Raw genomic sequence first — 14,198 nt, 5'->3', positions numbered from 1 at the left:
ATCTTCTCAGAAAACCGCTTCTGAATTATTGAATTGTAGGTAATGTTATAATTAGTGCAATATCATCACATTCCTCTGTTAATTGGCCTGTTTCTTATAATATTGTAATGGTAAATTTTTCGATCGTAGTGTAAACAATCTCTTTCTGATTCAACTACTAAGTTGCGCTGTTGTGTTCTGCGCATATCAGACGAATTATGGAATACTTGGACAATATAGGGTACCTTGATTTCTCATTTGTCGAGTAGTGCTCCTAAGCAGGGGGCGTACGGTCTACTCCAAAAGTTTCCGCAGCTCTCTCTAGTGACACCAATTCATCTCCAAATGGCGTAATTTTACAAAATCTTTGGAGACATGTACTCAAAAGTACGCAGTAATTATTTAATATATACACTAATGATTTAATTTATACAATTTATTATGGAAAAGAGTTACGTACTGCTCGATTTTTTGCTACGGCTACAGATGGTTCTCTTTTTACGTTGTAAAGTCCAAGACGGCATGTCAGGCAATAAGGAAAACTTGGTATTCCATAAAACCCATCCTGTCTCTGCAGTTATTGAGAACGAAGATTATAATTGTGGCTTACGAAAATAGATGAGTAGAAAACGAATCAATTTACTACATAAACAAACGATATTTTGAATCGAAAATAATAAGTTTAACAGATCTTTATCGAATAAAAGTATAGAAGTACATTTCTTAATGCATATAAGTAATTCTTTTGACTAATTAAATTAGGAGCAATGTCAGAATTGTATTTTTTTGTACATGAGGTATGTTTTTCTCAAAATTCTCAACCAAATACGATTATCTGCATATTTACATTCCTATTCGATATATTCCGAACTATTTTATGTTAAAATCCAAGTGCAAAGTCTTTTTCAAAACGATGTTTTCGGCGGCTTTTTAAACTAAGACAAATCTAAATATTATTGCGAAATAGTTGAAGTTTATGGTACTTGTGTTTGGGGGCTAAGAATGAGTTCGATTTGGAGATATAACTAGAAAAGTAAATGGTATTCCATAATGCTAGAACTTGATCAAAAGAAGTAGATGTTTCTTTCACTTCTGCCTTTTCCCATAGTTAGGCAGGGTCGGCATGGTTAATCGGATTTGGCAATCTTAGTGGAAGGGGTGGCCGGATGCCCTTCCTGCCGCCACCCCGTACCCCCCGAGACGGAATTCGTGTACCCCAACTGTCTGCGACTAGTGTAATCCATGGAATAGTATGAAAGTGTTCAAATGTCTGCGAGCCGTGTAACTGAGCCAGATATTCACGTAGGGGGATGTGGAAAACCGCCTAAAAACCATATCCAAGCTGGCCGGCACACCGGCAGTCGTCGTCAATCCGCCGGGCGGATTCGATGCGGGGCCGGCGCGCCTACCCGAGTCCAGGAAGCAGAGCATTAAAGCACTCCGTCTTCAGGCCATCGGGACCATCCGACCGCCATATCATCCTCAGATGAGGATGCGGATAGGAGGGGCATGTGGTCAGCACACCACTCTCCCAGTCGTTATGATGGTTTTCTTTGACCGGACTCGCTACTATTCGGTCGAGTAGCTCCTCAATTGGCATCATGAGGCTGAGTGCACCCCGAAAAATGGCAACAGCTCATGGCGGCCCGGATGGTCACCCATCCAAGTGCCGGCCACGCCCAACAGCGCTTAACATCGGTGATCTGACGGGAACTGGTGTACCCACTGCGGCAAGGCCGTTGCCTAAGCAGAGTATTAGCCCTCCCTTTTTTTTAAATCTCATTTTATTCTAAATTGTTCGTTGTCTACATTCGGGGCGGACGTCCCAGGACACCCGTTCAGGTTGTTCGTTGAGCAGTTCACTCAGTTTTTTGTTACAGGGGGTAGCTATCCCCCTGACCGAACACCCTGAGCTACCGTGCCGGCCCCTATCGGCTAACCTGGCGGGTCAAAAGAAGCAGATCTTTAGCTAGTCCAAATACTCGAAACAACACCTTTAGTGCGATGTGTTAAGCTGTGATTCCATATTCTTCTCCTTTCTTTTCACTTGTGTTAATTCCGTCTAGTAGGGGCTCTACTGCGTTAAAGACATTGCAAATGTCATTTTTTAAATTTATCTTTGTTGGCGTATGCACTTCTACTCGCCATAGTCGTTACGTAACGGAGGGAAGTCGTGCGTATCTTCAGTCTATGAACTGAGTAGACTTTGTTCTGTGTAATCTCTACTTAAACTGTTTGTGCGTCGTAGTTTCTGAGACAGAAATTGGGGATCAATATTTGCCTAACTGAGCTTGGAAACCGTCTGTCCAACACACTCTTGATGGATAGTTCACCACCCACTGTCGTTAATCCGCTAAGAGTATTCGATGCGGGTCTGGATCACCTTTCTGTCTCACAAACATGTGCGCTGCCCAATAATCTATACCTACTGGTTAAATCATGATTCCGTACACAGAGAAAAAACAGGTTGTTTTGTAACAAAAACGTGTTTATTTGCTAGATTGTCGTGCTGTATGCACTACAAGTGCGGTCGGGGAACTCCATCAGAGGCGGCGGGCGCTCCTACTCGAGCACGATGCGGGCTGGCACAGGCTGCGGACGCAGGATGGTCTGGCTGCGGTGCCAGCTGGACACGGCCCACGGCGAGTGCACCTGCGAGGTGGCGTCGCTGGTCACCGAGCTGGGGCCAGGCCCAGGGGCGGGCACCAGCGGGCGTGGGGGCGGCGGGGGCGGCGGCAGGTGCGGTGCGGGGGCGGGTGCCCAGGGCGCGGGCGCGGGGCCTGGTGCGGGTCCGGGACCGGGGGAGGGTCCCCAAGGTCCGGGGGCGGGTCCGGGGGCGGGCCCCCAAGGTCCGGGGACGGGTCCGGGGACAGGGCCCGGGCCAGGAGCCCAGGGGGCCGGACCCGGCGGGTACTGGGCGCTCGCCGCCGCCACTAACACCACCACTAGACACACCTGAAATAATGAAACATACGTGATGAGCTGACCCATAAGAAGGTTATTTACGTTTATTCCATTTACAGGCCAAATATTTTATTCCAGCTGAGAATATATACAAGACCGAATTGTTTTGGTTTACAAGGATCTAAAACAAGATTGCGAAAGAAACTTCCTGGCAGATTAAAACTGTGTGCCGGACCGAGACTCGAATTCGCGGGCAAGTGCTCTATCAACTGAGCTACCCAAGCACGACTCACGCCCCGTCCTCACAGCTTTACTTCTGCCAGTACCTCGTCTCCTACCTTCCAAACTTTACAGAAACTCTCCTGCGAACCTTGCAGAACTAGCACTCCTGAAAGAAAGGAGTTGGTAGAACACTGGCCCGTGAAATGCAAAGGTTCTGAGTTCGACTCTCGGTCCGGCACACAGTTTTAATCTGCCAGGAAGTTTCATTTCAGCGCACACTCCGCTGCAGAGTGGAAATCTCATTCCGGAAAGATAGTGGAATATCACATATCTTGTTCCACATTTATTTGGCACAGGCATTGAGTGGCTGGTACAGGAAATATTCAGTCATGGAGATAAATACTGGTGATGATACTCTTCACCCTCTTTTATTTAATGATGACCAGGTAATATTCATTCAAGCTGAAGAGGTTATGGAATACGTGCTAAGAAAGTTTGAATGAGGAGTATAGCAAACGGGGTCTTAGAACGACTCTGGCCGAGACGAAGTGAATGTTTATGGGAAAGGATCTGATGAAAATTGACGCAGAGGAACGATATATAAAATCTTGCAGAAGCTACAAATATTTGCGAACAATAATAGATACTCTGGTGCATATGACAGGGATATTAGTTCCAGAATAGGAGTGGGAAAGAACGTACTAAAGTTTTGCAGGACACAAAAAACTATTTCACAGTGTGGTCGAGGAGGTAGTTAGCTGAGATGTGGCCACGATCAAGAAAAGTTAGGAAGAAAAGTAGAACAGCGGAAGCGCACTACATTAGAAGATATTACTGCACAGGCCTCCGCGGCCAGAGTCAGTTGAAATAAAAACTTTTAGAGTATGGTACCGTGTTATCAGGTAAACCCACCGAGCGAGGTGGCGCAGTGGTTAGACACTGGACTCGCATTCGGGAGGACGACGGTTCAATCCCGCGTCCGGCCATCCTGATTTAGGTTTTCCGTGATTTCCCTAAATCACTCCAGGCAAATGCCGGGATGGTTCCTCCGAAAGGGCACGGCCGACTTCCTTCTCCATCCTTCCTAATCCGATGAGACCGATGACCGCGCTGTCTGGTCTCCTTCCCCAAACCAACCAACCAACCAATCAGGTAAACCAACGTCTTAGCCACCGTTACAGTGACCTTCTTCTGGATATATGGGAAGGAAATAGGCCACGCCATTTCAAAGGAACAATCCCAGTATACTTCTTAAGCGCTTTAGGGAAATCACAGCAAGTTAAATCTGAAAATCAAGACGGGATTTTGAAACACTAGCTACTCTAATACGAGGTAAATCATTCGGTCTGTCTTTTGGGATATCCCCACTTTTATCAGAATCTTCGTCCCTGTAATCACGTCCATAGCGTTTGACAATAACGAATGGCGTGCATATTCTGAAATTCGGTGTTTTTCAACGATAAAATGCTGAGAGCGAAAGGTTATCTAAAACTTGTACGGTAACCAGATTACAGTCACAAGAGCGCAGTGTGGACAAAGCAGTAAGCGAAACCAATGAGAAAATTGGAGAAGGAAATAAAGTTTAATGAGAAGAAATGAAAACTTTAACGTTTGCGGATGCCATGTAATTCTGTCTGTTTCCGCTAATGAATCGGAAGATCAGTCGAACGGTCGTGATAAGATCTTGAAAAAGAGGCTTCCAGCATGAGCATCAAAAAGGGCAAAAACAAATTTAATATTTAAAATTGATAGGAGCTATTCGAATTAACTTAGACGATTGTGGGGGAATTATATTAGAAAATGAAAGTGATGAGATCAGTGAGATGTCGTAAGGCATTTACAGCATTTATGACTCATTTACACAGCTACAACCCACTTTTCATTCGTGACGAATGAGTACGTTACCAAAACGGTAGCTCACTGTTTTAGCCACAGGGTATCGCATATGTGAAATTCTTCCTGATTGTCAGACGGTTCGCGGCATCGTGTTGTCGCAACGTTACGACGATTTTGCTAAGCTTCATCTTCAGGGAAGGATACAAGTAGAGAACTTGTCGAAACTTTGCAACAACATGAAGCTGAGAAATTGACTCAGCTGAGAAATTGACAAGATTTCATCGAAGAAATTCGACGACAAAGCCAGCATTTATAGGGTATGACATTTAATTTGGCAGTTCAGCGAAACTATATTCCTTCAAAGGCTAAATGGATTTTGAATTCTAGTGACAATGTGCTCCGCCATTTTATTTAAATTTATTACTTTATGCTTGCCAAATCCGTGAGAGGAGAATATTTCTGCTCTTTCCACGTCAAATAGAGAAGCTGATGGTGGCGAGCTCATCTGCTGAAGGCAAAGCGAACGTCTACTGTTACTAGCGAACCGTCATGTTGCGGGATACTCACCAGCTTGATCATGGCTGCTCTGCTACGTTGGCTGCTGTGTTGATCTGAGCTCTCCGCTGCCGCCCACTACCGACGGGCCGGTTTATATACCGCACACTCGGCCGCAGCTCCATTGCGCTCACCTTGGTGGGGGGACACTTTGGTTGGCGTCCCTTCACATCACGACGTGGTCTTGTTGGCCGGTGTCACGCTGCGTCACCACACACACACACACACACACACACACACACACACACAAACCCACACACACACACACACATACATACATACACGCACACACACAAACCCATCCACACACACACACACACACAAACAAACATTTCGGTGCCTCTGAGTGGTGGCCATGCTCCGTTAACCACAACTTATTTTCCGCGTGAAGTTTAGTAGAGAGCTGGCCGGAGTGGTCGAGCGGTTCCAGGCGCTAGTCTGGCACCGCGCGGCCGCTACGGTCGCAGGTTCGAATCCTGCCTCGGGCATGGATGTGTGTGATGTCCTTAGGTTAGTTAGGTTTAAGTTCTAAGGGACTGATGACCTCAGAAGTTAAGTCCCATAGTGCTCAGAGCCATTTGAACCATTGTTTTTTTCTAGTAGAGATTTCATTAAAACAAGAATCTTTACTTCCGTCGAATCGACAGATTCGGCGATTGCTAGGGTTGTTCTTGATTCATTACGTGTTTTGCAGCCTGCGAAAGAAAATGAGGAAAAACTCTTCGTTATAGTTACGGGTTCTGCAGCCTACATAACTGAGGCTGTTAAGGATTTGCACCTACTGTATCACAACGCAGTTCGTGTGACTTGTTTAACACGTACTCTTCATCGGCTCGCAGAGGAAATTCGAGTGAATTTTGCAGAAGTAAATGACTTAACTGCTTACGTGGAAAAAAATATGTCTGAAGTCCCCATCAAAAGTGAATTAGCGAGTAAAATTTGATGCTATGAAAATTCGTCACGTCGTATTATTTCTCTTTATTATGGTTTAGAGTTACTTAACATTAGCTGAATACTTTGTATCTGCGACAATAAGCGTCACAAATAGCACATCCTTGATCTTTTGTATGTTTAATTTTTCAGAGGTTTCACTTCCTGATCAGAGCAGCATAAGAACAGTCACACGCCATGAAATTCCTCTCGCTAGTGTTTTCACTGTTGTCCTGATGTTGCACAAATGCAGAAAACAATGACATAGGAATCGAAAAGCTCTGACGGTGCAATCAACAACGCTGAAAACATATATCAAAATGAACAAAAAGCAAGTTGTCAAATACACTTATACACAAAACAAACACAAAGAACAACACAAAATGTTTCTTATCCGTCATTAGTTAAATAACACGAATCTTTTCAGATAATTTTTAGGAAAGGTAAAAATTTCTATAGAAATTGTCTTTCTAATTGCCTTCGAAGTACATCATTCCATGGTTTTATTAATCTTACAATTAGATTCGATAGCTTTTTTGGTGTCACCGCCAGACACCACTCTTGCTAGGGGTAGCCGCGGTCCGTTAGTATACGTCGGACTCGCGTGTCGCCACTATCAGTGATTGCAGACCGAGCGCCGCCACACGGAAGGTCTAGAGAGACTTCCTAGCACTCGCCCCAGTTGTACAACCGACTTTGATAGCGATGGTTCACGGACAAAATACGCTCTCATTTGCCGAGACGATAGTTAGCATAGCCTTCAGCTACGTCATTTGCTACGACCAAGCAAGGCGCCATTATCAGTTACTATTGATATTGTAAATAATGTACAGACCAGAGCTACGTTCAACATAAATGGATTAAAGTTAAGTATTCCACCATCTGCGTCCGTTTTTCTACATTCTAATTTCCATGTCCTGTTCCAGATCTCACACCAGCCTGCGTGAGCTTAGACGCGTGCCTTTTGGCTTCCTCTATTCATACGGGTTGGCTCCTGCCAGCCCACAACAGCATTTAAAATATATTTCGATCCTACCATGAAGGTTACAACAAGCTGAGATCCAATCCCATAATAAGTTCTTTATGCAAAACGTTTCTTCGTTCGTTGTCAGGTTGTAGACTTATCGGACTGTTGAAGAAACGATACCATCTTGGAGCAAGAGAATACCAGGCAGTCCTATAGAATGGTAGAGGGAATCCTAACTCGGAGAGCGTTTACAGTTTCGGCATTTGCTTTACAGTCAAGAATAAGTTCCTGAAAACCGTGGTGGTACCAGTGGGTTGTTGTTGGTGTTGTTGTGGTCTTCAGTCCTGAGACTGGTTTGATGCAGCTCTCCATGCTACTCTATCCTGTGCAAGGTTCTTCATCTCCCAGTACCTACTGCAACCTACATCCTTTTGAATCTGCTTAGTGTATTCATCTCTTGGTCTCCCTCTACGATTTTTACCTTCCACGCTGCCCTCCAATACTAAACTGGTGATCCCCTGATGCCTCAGAACATGTCCATCCCTTCTTCTAGTCAAGTTGTACCACAAACTTCTCTTCTCCCCAATCCTATTCAATACCTCCTCATTAGTTATGTGATCTACCCATCTAATCTTCAGCATTCTTCTGTAGCACCACATATCGAAAGCTTCTATTCTCTTCTTGTCCAAACTATTTATCGTCCATGTTACACTTCCATACATGGCCACACTCCAACAAATACTTTCAGAAATAACTTCCTGACACTTAAATCTATATTCGATGTTAACAAATTTCTTTTCTTCAGTAACGCTTTCCTTGCCATTGCCAGTCTACATTTTATATCCTCTGTACTTCGACCATCATCAGTTATTTTGCTCCCCAAATAGCAAAACTCCTTTACTACTTTAAGTGTCTCATTTCCTAATCTAATTCCCTCAGCATCACCCGACTTAATTCGACTACATTCCATTATCCAGTGGGTTGTAACCGTAAATAATTTATTTCTTGTGTAACAGTCACTAGTTAATAATGTGAGGCAACTGTTCGAGAATCTTTTCACGTGCGACACTATGTACAGACTACCTCGACGTGTATGCTTTGTTGATATGGGAACATATTTTTATCCTCTTTATTCTCTACCCTAACTGCCCCGATGTATAGTCGTGGATCTTTTCAGCCAATTAGTAGGCGACCTGGTAGTGGGGCAGACAGGTCCTCAATAAAGAATAAATGAGAGGGTGTTACCGGTTCCGGAACTTACCTAACAACCGAGGGAAACCTCCTTAAACCTTGTTCGGAACCGGACATTAGAATCATTTTAATTTGTTTCTCGGATAAGTGTTACTAAGTGCCTAACACAATAACTAGAATTTACTGGGTGTGTGTGTGTGTGTGTGTGTGTGTGTGTGTGTGTGTGTGTGCGCGCGCGCGCGCAAATGTAATGGTATTTTGTGCGGTGTTCATTCTCCACTCAAAGAAGTAGAGCGGGAATTTGCGATGTGGCTAATTGTAGAGTTCTTTGCAGCCAATTTTCGGGTGATCTGATAAAGCGACACGGTGGGCTCCCACTACTTTTTCTTCTGAAGGAGATACCGTGAGCAATTTCGTCACATGTATCCAGTTTTAAAGTAGATAAAAGTTAACGGGTGATTGGCTGTACACTTAATTAATCGGAATTAGTAATTATAATATAGTTATTGACAGCGTTGGTGGACAAGGAGACTGCAGAAAATAATATTACACCCTACTATAGTACTTAAATCCATGGCTTCAAATTCATTTCAAATTTTTTTCCCCACAGACTTAAATATCCTCTGTGTGCCATATTGCATTGCGAATAGAATCTATGCACAAATATTCATTGTGTAGTGGGTCTGGTAATGAATAGAAAACAGTTGAGAATCCGCTAATTCAACTTTCAAATGTTGGCATGGAGCTGTCGATAGTATTGTTACTACTTCTTGACTTAATGGAATTCTGAAATTAATTGTTTGCAATACTTCCGCTGTTCTTCTTCATCATAATTAGATCCTCTTGTTTTTACTAAGTGGCTGCAGTGGTCCAGCGGTTAGAACACTAGACTTCGGCCTTTGAGGCGCCGGGTTCATTCCTGAACAGGGCCGGGGATTTTTCCTCGTTCCAATCACTCTGGCAATGCCCCAGCTCCACTCAGCCTATCTTATGACTGCCGGGGATCTTTCTCAGGCATAACAGGTGGTGTGGGAGATGGGAGAGCCACTCTCCTCCTCCTAGTGCTGTGGCAAGAAGCCAGATGCTTTACTTTTTACTTTTTAATTTTTACAGAATCAATTTTCCACACCCAGTGAGTAAATTATTACAATTTATAAAGGGGGACGTTCTGCGCCTCATCAGTCTTTCAACTGGTTTGATGCTTTCCTCCAACCTGTGTTACCTTGCGTGCTTTTTTTTGCTTCTACATAAGTACGACATCAAAAAACATTTTTAATCTCTTTTGTGTACTGCAGTCTTCGGCTACATCACCTTCCATCTCAAAATCCAGAATATCTTTTCTCTCACGTGCCTTTCAAGTTTTCTCTTCAAGTCATAATTCTTCTGACTGGAATGATGTAGTCCACCCCGGGTTCGATTCCCAGCTGGGTCGGAGATTTTCTTCGCTCAGGGACTGGGTGTTGTGTTGTCCTAATAATCATCATTTCATCCCCATCGACGCGCAGGTCGCCGAAGTGGGGTCAAATCGAAAGACTTGCACCCGGCGATCGGTCTACCGGACGGGAGGACCTAGTCACACGACATTAACATTAAATGTAGTTCTTCATGGTTTTCCCTCATGTTGTAATTTCGTCGTCTTATAGTATTGCTTAATTATACCTAACGTTCTGAATTCTCATATAACCAGTTATACTCAACGTACTCCGTTATTAGTAGTTCACATTTCAGGTTTTGTATTCCCTATAACGATTGTCCTCTACAATTTCATGTAGCACCAAGGAAGTTAAGCCCTGATTTCTTAACGCATGCTCTATCATATTGTTCCTTCTTCTGGTCAGTTTTTTACGTATTCCCATCCTCTTTGATTCTTAGGAGATTCTCATTTTTTATGCTATGAGTCCACTTATTTTCAGCATACTACATTAACTCTATATATTTTCCTTTCCGGTTCTCCAACAGGTTCACTTGAATTTCTGCTCTAGACGTGCATTATCAGAATTTTCTTTCTCCAGAAGTACGTTCGAGATAAGAAAATTTATTTTGATGAGCAATGCTCCCTTCACCTGTACAAATTAGTTTCTGATGCCCACCTTGGTTCATTCTTTATGCCTACTTTTACTTTAGCAGAATTTCTTCGTCTACTGCATGAACATCACCTAGTACTGCATATCTGCAAAATGGTAATACCCAGTCGTTAACTAAATCTATAAAATGGTTATTTACTTTCGAAAAACGGTATTTATGTTTTAAATTTCAAAATGCATTTGTTTTAAAATCTGCAAGAACACGCCAATCTCCAAAATGGACGATTTTTTATTGACTTTTCACAGAAAATTTGAACGTAGCTTGGGGCAAGATATTGACTTTACTTCGTCAAAAATCGGATCACGGATAAAAATAAATCGTAATTTAAAGTTTTATCCAAATTCATCTGCTCATGTCCGAAGGAATAGACACCACCCATTCATTTAATTGATTTGCCTCGAATCCGCAACATTCAGGGCGGATGCACTCTTATGTTCGACCTCCATCCGGAATTTAGAATTTGTACCTATAGAGGACATGGGAGGGGGTGGGGGTGTTGTGTGCTGTCCTTAGGTTAGTTAGGTTTAGGTAGTTCTAAGTTCTAGGGGACTGATGACCATAGATGTTAAGTCCCATAGTGGTCAGAGCCATTTGAGCCATTTGAGGGGGCGGGGGACGGTGGATAGATGGCGCTATGGGGAGTTGGGCGGGGAGCCTGCCGAGATTGTTCGTGTAGTTGCGATAAACACTGTGCCCGGAAGAGGTCTCGGGTTCGAGTTCCGGCCAGGCACACATTTTAATTCGACGCCGCTGATCCGCGTAATGTCCCGATGCAGCTGATATCATTAGTTCCGTTCCATTTTCCCCTTTTCTTCAATTTACATAATATGTATCACAGCTATGGATTTCTACGTGGTATCCGTTCTTTCAGACATCTCCGAAAGTCAGACACCATGCACTCATATAATGGACCTTAGTGTCAAATGCTTCTCGCATGGCCAGATGTTAGTATGCAAAACAGCTCTCCGTTCATGTCTCCAATCATACAGCTTCAAAAGTTGTGCCCAAAAGCGTTTTGCAAGTCAAAAATATAGCGTGTCCGGGTGGCACATACAACAGTATAGAAGTAATAACTTGAGAAGTAATTCAGGTGCTTATTGACTGTGTTTCTAGACGTATGGTAGATCCATATGTCTTTTTAGACATCTAATACACCTCGATATGCGTGCCATTACTGGCGCTACAGACGTCTAATCTCTATTCCACTTCTTTCCGAATATTTTGCAACACTGTAGGCGTAAAATTTGCGATAGCTGCATGGATGCGATGGCGCAGATCCACACTCTTGTGGTGCACTTGACCTGCGGTCGTCGCACGGTGGCGCTGCAGCAGTCCACATATGCATAGGTGTGTTGGTACATGTCAGAGTACAGTGCAGCAAGTAAGCGTGCAGACGTTTTCAGACGTGCTAATGGTGATTGTGAGTGAAAGATAGCTCAAGGAACACATATTGATGACGTTGCGAGGGGTAAAATATTAGGGCGACTGGAGGATGGTCAAACACAGCAGGTCGTAGTATGGGCCCTCCGTGTGCCACAAAGTGTGATCTCAAGATTATGGCAACGATTCCAGCAGACAGGAAACATGTCCAAGTGCTAGAGTACGGGACGTCCACACTGTACAACACCACAAGAAGACCGATATCTCACCATCAGTGCCCGCAGACGGCCATGGAGTACTGCAGGTAGCCTTGTTCGGGACCTTACCACAGCCACTGGAACAGTTGTCTCCGGACACACTGTCTACAGACGACTGAACAGATATACTTTATTAGCCTGGAAACCTGCAAGGTGCATTCATCTGACACCTGGTTACAGGAGAGCCCGTAAAGCCTGGTGCCAAGATCACGATACATGGTCATTGGAACAGTGGTCCCACGTTATGTTCACGGACGAGTCCAGGTAGTCTGAACAGTGCTTCTCACCGGGTTTTCATCTGGCGTGAAGCAGGAACCAGATACCAACCCCTTAATGTCTTTGAAAGGGACCTTTATGGAGACCATGGTTTGATGGTGTGGTGTACGTACACCCCTGCATGTCTTTGACAGAGGAACTGTAACAGGTCAGGTGTATCGGGACGTCATTTTGCACCAGTATGTCCCCCTTTTCAGGGGTGCAGTGGGGCCCATCTTCCTCCTGATGGATCAAAAGGCACGGCCCCACCGAGCTGCCATCGTGGAGTACCGTGAAAAAGAAGATATCAGGCGAATGGTGTGGGCTGCCTGTTCTCCTGACCTAAGCCCCTTCGAGCACGTCTGGGATGCTTTCGGTCGATGTTTCGCTGCATGTCTTCAAACCCCTAGGACACTTCAGCAGATCTGACAGGCACAGGTGCAAGAAGGGGAGGATATAACCCAGCAGCTGCTCGACCATTTGATCCAGAGAATGCCAACCCGTTGTGCGGCCTGTGTACTTGTGCATGGTGAACATATCCCATACTGATGTCGTGGTAGATGCGCAGGAAGCAGTGGCGTTTTGTTGCACATGTGTTTCGGGACGGTGTTGTCAACTTACCACCAATTCCATGGACTTACAGATTTGTGTCGTGTGTGTTCCGTATGTGCCTATGCTATTAGCGCCAGTTTTGTGTAGTGCTACGTTGTGTGGCACCACATTCTGCAATTATCCTTAATTTATGAGCATGAGTGTAATAGATCATGAAGTGGTCTACTACACGTGATTGTTGATGAACGCCCATAGAAAATAATCAAATGGCGTAATGTCTGGGCTTCTAGGGGGCCAAGCAGTCGACGAACTACCGCTCCCAGTCCAGCGACCTGGGAACACATGACCGAAGAAATTCCTCACAATGTTCGCAAAATGACATGGTGTGCCATCTTGTTGAAAGATCCCGTCACGAGAACGTTGTGGCCCAGCATAAAGCTCCAGCACGTCTAAGTGCGTCCATGTGACTACTGACGGCCGTTTATGTGAACAAAGGAGTTACGCATATGCAGAAGTGGTACTAGCTGCCGCAGACAAAAACAGGAAACATTTTAAGTTAACATACACTCCTGGAAATTGAAATAAGAACACCGTGAATTCATTGTCCCAGGAAAGGAAAACTTTATTGACTCATTCCTGGGGTCAGATACATCACATGATCACACTGACAGAACCACAGGCACATAGACACAGGCAACAGAGCATGCACAATGTCGGCACTAGTACAGTGTATATCCACCTTTCGCAGCAATGCAGGCTGCTATTCTCCCATGGAGACGATCGTAGAGATGCTGGATGTAGTCCTGTGGAACGGCTTGCCATGCCATTTCCACCTGGCGCCTCAGTTGGACCAGCGTTCGTGCTGGACGTGCAGACCGCTTGAGACGACGCTTCATCCAGTCCCAAACATGCTCAATGGGGGACAGATCCGGAGATCTTGCTGGCCAGGGTAGTTGACTTACACCTTCTAGAGCACGTTGGGTGGCACGGGATACATGCGGACGTGCATTGTCCTGTTGGAACAGCAAGTTCCCTTGCCGGTCTAGGAATGGTAGGAATGGTAGAACGATGGGTTCGATGACGGT

The 14,198-nt window shown here is 44.6% G+C and overlaps 1 protein-coding gene and 1 pseudogene across 1 annotated transcript in view; both read right to left on the bottom strand.

The window, feature by feature from the left end:
- Positions 1-14,198, bottom strand: part of LOC124594537 (probable G-protein coupled receptor CG31760) — a 1,575,154-nt gene that overhangs the window by 765,737 nt on the left and 795,219 nt on the right. The window lies entirely within an intron of this gene.
- On the bottom strand, positions 1,606-1,723 carry LOC124596816 (annotated as a pseudogene).

The sequence above is a fragment of the Schistocerca americana genome, chromosome 2 (assembly GCF_021461395.2).
Source record: "Schistocerca americana isolate TAMUIC-IGC-003095 chromosome 2, iqSchAmer2.1, whole genome shotgun sequence".
Taxonomy (NCBI): domain Eukaryota; kingdom Metazoa; phylum Arthropoda; class Insecta; order Orthoptera; family Acrididae; genus Schistocerca; species Schistocerca americana.
Note: the sequence above shows the minus strand (reverse complement) of the source record. Positions and strands in the feature narration are given on the sequence as shown.